Below are 6,718 nucleotides of genomic sequence, written 5' to 3' on the forward strand. Positions count from 1 at the left end.
GAACTCTTTTTCCATCTAGAAATTGAAGGTTTTTGACCTGTTTTCAGTTCTGTTTGGTTGTTTTGTAGCAAATGAACAATGCCTCGTCACTGAAGCTTACTTGCATCACTTAGATATGCCTCAAATACATTAGGATTAGTGAATGCTTTTGTGTAATTTTTTCCTCATTTACAATCCTTTGTCGAAAAGTTGTTTTTGTCAATTTGTCGCTTTGATACAAAAAGTGTCGTGATTGTCGTTTTTTGTCGAAAAGAGAAGTGTCGTAAATTCTTCCTTCCCTTGATAATCGATTAAACTTGTCTTCATGTATTTGATTTGATTTTTTTACATTCAAAGTTTCAAAATAATTTTTCTTCAAACTTGAAAGTGTCATTTTGAGTCTTCCTTTCCCTTTGTGAAGAAAAATTGTTGAAAATGTCATTTTGAGTGAAATATTTCAGGTCTTTGCTGCATTTAGTTTTTCTTTTTGCATCTTTCACATTAAGGAGAGAGAAAACAAATACATGCATTTGCATTTATCATTTTATGATTTGCGTGCAAAAAAATGATTTAGGGAAATTCACTAGCGTGTGCTCTTTGCTCTTTGCTTAAAAGCATTGCTATCTTCTTTCCCTAGTAGCTAGGATTTTCATTGCTCAAATAAACAAAGATTGTTTATCATTGTAAATTTCATCTTAGGAATTTCATATCATCATTACACGGTGAACCATTGAAAGGAAAAATCTAAACAAGATCAAATTTAAAATGAATTTCAATGAACCTAACAACGCTCTGGAACTTAATGCAACATATCTAGAGGTCTAGGCTAGTGACGTCTTCTGACGTCGTTAAAACTAGTGGCTATCGTTTTCATTGAAGGTTGGGTGATTCCTCCTCCTTGGTTCAACAAGTGCTAGCATGGACTTGTGCTCCCTATACCATCATGTATATATTGGGAGACCACAATAGGCTTAAATCCTTTATCCATAGGAAACCGAGTCTGTCACCTTATTGATCGCAATGCACTGAACACAACATTTGGGAAGATTGACTGTTGTAATAATTCCTTGGTAATTTCTCTTTAATTTATCACCAAGGTGTATATTGTAGTTTTGCGATTGGTTTGGTAAACCCTTTGTCTAGATTTTCTAGAGTAGTCACTTTCGTTCATTTTTTACTCTCTAAAAGAAAAGTTCCATCTGAGCACTTGTCCTTTCAGGCTCATTTAAAATCGAAGGAAACTAGAGTCATATTTAGCTTTTCCTCGACTCTTAAAAAATGAAAAAGCAAAGTTGTGTCCAAGCGTCACTAAAATTAATTGAATTCGGAATAACATCATTTCCCCTTAATTTTGAGTTGATCAAGTAATCCGCAATCGTGGAAGAAAGTCAATCAAAACCCCTTTGTTCGCGGAGATTAGCAAGTCAACCGTCTTTGCCTCTAGAAGTGAAGCCAATTTGGACAAAGCAGTCTCGTTTAACTGAGTCCAGTTCATCTGGTTTATTTGAAACTTTTGTTTCAACATTGTCAAAGACTCCAGTTACTCCGATTATTTCTGGTACATCTGCCTTCAAAGAGGAAGTTCTGCAGTTATAAGAGGACATTAGAACCGATCCTATTGTAATGGTAAACACTTCTGTATCTGAAATAACTCCATCTAGAGTTGATCCAAAACCCATCTCAGTTCAAACTGAGGCTACATTTGAACTAGTAGTTGTTCAAGAACCTCCCTTTGAGACTGAAGTTCATTTACCTGAACATTTGGACTTTGAGTTTCAGTATTTAGAAGGTGTCACCCCTCCAGTATCTGTCATTGCAGAAGCTATACCTTCTTCGGCTCTAGAAATCTTTTACGGACCTGACGGTCTACCTCTTCCACCTGGTCTAATTGCTATAGAGGAGATAGTAGAGGATCCCCATCTAGTACCCCATTTCATTTTGGAACTGGGATTCATTTGTATCCTTCTACTCCTGAGTTTGCTCCTTTTAATCCTACTTCATCGCAAGTTCCTGTCGAATCGCTTGGAGAGCTTTTGGATAAGCTAACCATGTCTGAGCAACCATCAACATCTAGGAATGTGTCATCTGATGCAACTGCAGTAGAATCTCCTGCTGCTATTCCTACAATGTTTTCCAGTACACCTGAGTCATATTTATATGGTACACCATCCGTTCCAACTGGTTATCAATCACTACCTGGAGTCCACTCAGGGGCTGCTTCGGCACCATGTTTCTTATAGACATTTTTGTGCCTTACAGCATGAAGCATGAAATGTCGATAAACTGAGGGATCCAAAGTCCCTAAACATGTTGTTCCTACCCCTAGAGGAACAAGGTCAGCAAACCACAGCACTAAAAATCAGTTCTCCACATGAAAACACTCAAAAACAAGCTAATTCTGGATCATGTCAACTGCTCCACTGAGCATCTGCGCTGAATGTCAACTGCTCCACTTTGTACCTGCACTGAATGTCAAATCTAATGAAGGCTACCTGCGCTGGGCGAGATTGGCCAAGTGGCACAGTCATTCTGCAAGGTGTCAAATGCCCAGGAAGCTTCCAAAATGACACTTGGATCAGGGAATTCGCCTTGTGATGAGTAAGAGGATCTAGATCTCCAAGTGGAAGCAAGAAACTCCAAGTGGACTCAAGAACTGAAGAATAACTGAAGTGGGAGAGGACACTAGTCAGCTTCATGCCAAGCTCAAGCTGACTCATCCTTTCTCCAAATCTCCTATATATAGAGCTCTCTCATGAGGTCTATGGAGGCTGGAATCTTGTGAATGTAAGGAAGTGTTGTTGGTTTGAGTATAGAATTATTGGGTGATTGCTTTGAGGGAGCTGAAGAGGAGATTTCTTTCTGCTGGGAGGTGTTGCTGGATTGGGCCTATTATGGTTGTAACACTCTCAGAACTTTACTTCTTCCATTAATAAAGCATTTGAGGTTCTTCTATATGCATGTGTCTCTGTGGCATATTGATGCTTGTATATTTGATTTATTCTAATCCTTGAATCAATTATGGATGTATGCTTCTTGTAGTTTCCCTTTCTTATGCTTTTGCAGGATCTTTGTGTAGCTGGGCCAGTGAAAGAGCAAGGAGCTGGGAGCAAGCAGCAAGGAGAGAAGATTGGATCAAACACTAAAGGAAGACAATGGTTAGTGGATCTCTTTCTCCCCTCTCTTACATCTCATAAAGAAGTAATCTTGAATAGCTTTGCATTCGGTTGTTGCTGAGGTACTATCACCCTTAGAGTGGGAAAGGGTCATTCCGTATTGGATACTTTTCCCAACAACAAATTGGCGACTCCACTGGGGAGCGTATCTTGTTGGTTGTTTGTGTTTTGCTATTCATTTCATAAACAAAGGGAGTACCGAATCGAACTGCATTTGGATCTTTCAAATGCAAAGTAGAGGGTAGCTACTCTAGCTCAGTTTCTGGGCAAGTTTATGATTTGAAGAGCTGATCCACAAGGACTCTAATAAGCTCTTAGTGATAGCTTTTCATCCTCCTTGTCATCCCTTAGTGTGTCCTTGACTGATAGCTTCTGATTTGGCCAAAAACTGTGAATTTTTGAGCAATCTGTGACCCGGAAACCAAGAGAAACGAAAGTTTCGTTCTTCAGTGCAACTGCTGTGAAGGCTGTCTGCATTTCAGCGCAGTTCCCGAAGGGGCTACCTGCGCTGAAGGTCAAACAGACAGTGTCCCACCTGCGCTGGACTAGTCTTGCCTTGTGCTACTGGGGTTTCCTGCTGTTTCTTGCCCTGTTTTCACTCTTGTTTTTGCTGCCTGTTACCAGTCAATGTGCCTATCTGAAACCAAATTTCCTTGCCACTATTCCGCCTCGGTTGTATAAAGAAACTGTGTTTGTTCTTTATGTATTTCTTGTATCATTTACAGTTTCCCATAACGAAAGTGAACTAGTCTTGCTGTGGCCTCTTAGATCTAGACCTGTGATAAAGTGTCGTTTTGGTCTTAAGAGTTAGTTTGTTTGTTGTTCATAGCTGATTGAGCTTTTGCTTTCGTCATATGGTTTGAATTTATATATTTCTAGTGTCGAAACAAGTAAATCTTAAGGTGTCTTTTGATTTTGGACAAGCTTGTTTGCTTTCACTTGAAATTGAATTCAAAATTATACAACAGCTTTCTTTTTGCATTACGCCAACATTAAGAAAGAGAAAAGAAATACTTGCATTGTGCATGTGCATTATGACAATTTGCATGTTGATTTAGGAAAAAGTGCATTAGTGTGTGCTCTATGATCTGTGTGAAAAGATGTTGTCTTTCTTTTCCCTCAGTAGTTAAGATTTTCAAAGTTGAAAGATTGAAAAGCTTGCTTATCATCTTAGACTGCATTTAGGAGTGTTACTATACATCTCGTGGTGATCCATAAAGGCAAACTGCTAAACAAGATCAACCTTAAAATAAATTGAATTTACATAACAACGCATTGAAACATAACGCAAACACATAGAGGTCTAAGCTAGAGACGTGTTCCGGCGTCGTTAAACGTGATATCTTAGCGTTGAGTGGTTGGGTGATTCCTCCACGGTGAAGCGATAAGTATCAATACGGACTTGTGCTCCCACGTACCGTCGCGTATATATTGGGAGACCCCTATAGGAACAAAGCCTTTATCCATAGGAAACCGTGTCGGCCGCCCTACTGATCGCAATGCAGTGAACACAGCATTCACGAAGATCGACCACTCGTATCGTAAAACGTATTCTGTGGTTTTGCGAAAAGTTTGGCAGACCCTCTGCCTAGAACTCCAAAGCAGTTTCTTTTGGCCTTTTCAAACTCTATAACTGAAAAAGTCCATCCGAGCATTTGTCACTTCGGGCTCGTTAAAACATCGAAGGAGACTAGAGTCATCTTTAGCTTTTTCTCGACTCTTAAAAAGTGAAAAAGCAAGTTGTGTCTGAAGCGTCGTTATTAAATTTATTTTAAACGGAACATAATCACCTCCTATTCCCGCGTTGATCTGTAGGTTGAGAACATGGAACGCCCCAACCAAGGAATTCCACAGGATGGAAATCCTAGTCCTTTCTCCTCTTGGGGAGAAGTTGGTGCGCCCCACATGGCCACATTGTCGCTTCCAGGACTGACAATTGGCCTGCCAATCTGGCTATTCTCAACTAATGTAGTTCAGACCACCATGGTTCCTGAACAGTCGAGTCAACAGTTAGATCAGTCTAGAGCTGCCCACCAGCCTTCTACTTCATATAACTCTTCCTCTAATCCTTCGTCTTCGCAAGGTAGAGCCGGCAAAAGCCAAGCTCCCATGGAGAAGAAGGAGAAGAAGAAGAAAGAGAAGAAGAAGAAGGAGCCTAAGGCGACTGGGGGCAAGCAAAAGACATCTGACAAAAATCCACACACAGCACAGACCGGGCCTAAATCGCCATGTGTCATATGTAGAGGAGACCACTTCCATAGGGATTGTCCCTGTATTCCCCGGATACTAAGGGACTGGTCCCCTCGTTTGCACAATTCGGGGGCATCAACCTCTAATAGCCATGTTGATTGCTTACCGTCAACCAGCGAAAGTGAAGGTTCAAGACAAAGAGGGGGAATAAGATCCCCCTGCAAACTGTGTAAAGGCGATCACGCCATCCACCGTTGTCCCTTCTTAGATGAAGCGAAGAGAGTTTTGGAAGATCGTCCGATTTCACCGTTGAGACTTCCTCCTGGATACAAAAAACTCGTGCCAAGTCCTTCGTTGGTTGAAAATACAGCTGGCCCACTCAAGTGGTCAGCTGAAGCGTCAGTAATTGAAAATGAACCTACTGAATCTAGACCAGACGAAAGTCTAAAGGTCGATACGGCAGTTGACCCGGTTCTTCCTTCAGAGGTTTCATCCTCAAATGACACCGTCACTGAAGATTCATCTTCAAATGACACCCTCACTAAAGAGAATAAGGATGACACCATCCAGATTCTTTTCATCAACACCGACTCTGATGAGCATCAGGGCAATGCGCCCATTCCTTTATCGCAGGAAGGAACATCGTCAAGGTCGTATCCGGCCGTGTATTCGGTCCCACCACCAAGCAACCTGGTTATATCCTTTGATTGGAACCAACTAGGCAGACCCCGGTTACCAGCCAGTATACCATTCAGAATCATAGTCCAAATTTACAGGATGGTAATGGCTAGAACTATCATTGATGAAGGGGCATCTGTGAGTATCCTTTCCTCTATTTCTTGGAAAGCACTGGGTTCCCCAGAGCTTTTGCCTGAGATAAGAAATCTCTCGGGTTTTGATAAAGGAACCAGTCGACCATTAGGGATCCTCCCCAATGTACCTGTTACGTTGAAAGGGAAGACCGTTCAGATGAACGTGATGGTTGTTCAAGGACCCTTGGATTATAACCTACTCCTTGGACGAGACTATATATATTGCATGGGAGCTATAGTCTCCTCACTCTTTAGAGTAACGTGTTTTCCACACGAAGGAAGAATGGTCAAGCTCGTAGAACAACTTTCATTTCCAGGATCACGCATCGTAAATAGTCAAATACCAACCCTGAATGGTCTATTCACCCAAGAAATGTCTCCACCCCCAGTCCTCCTTCCCGATGAGTGCGAGTGATTCAGAAAGATGGGACTGGAACCCAGGGGGCATGCATCCTGGTCTGCTTTGGGCAGAGGAAACCTTGGGTATAAGGTAGAATTTCCGCGAAGGAATATGACTAGTCCGTACCCCGTTCGTGGAAGGAAGAGGGGTTGTTCTAGAACATG

The 6,718-nt window shown here is 41.5% G+C and overlaps 1 pseudogene; it reads right to left on the bottom strand.

Annotated features, from left to right (window-relative positions):
- Window positions 1-630: 630 nt before the first annotated feature.
- Window positions 631-700, bottom strand: LOC149233550 (small nucleolar RNA SNORD36; annotated as a pseudogene).
- Between the last annotated feature and the right edge of the window lie 6,018 nt (window positions 701-6,718).

Source organism: Pinus tabuliformis, chromosome J (genome assembly GCF_031772625.1).
Source record: "Pinus tabuliformis cultivar Carrire ecotype Pingquan chromosome J, CPIR1, whole genome shotgun sequence".
In the NCBI taxonomy this organism is placed as follows: domain Eukaryota; kingdom Viridiplantae; phylum Streptophyta; class Pinopsida; order Pinales; family Pinaceae; genus Pinus; species Pinus tabuliformis.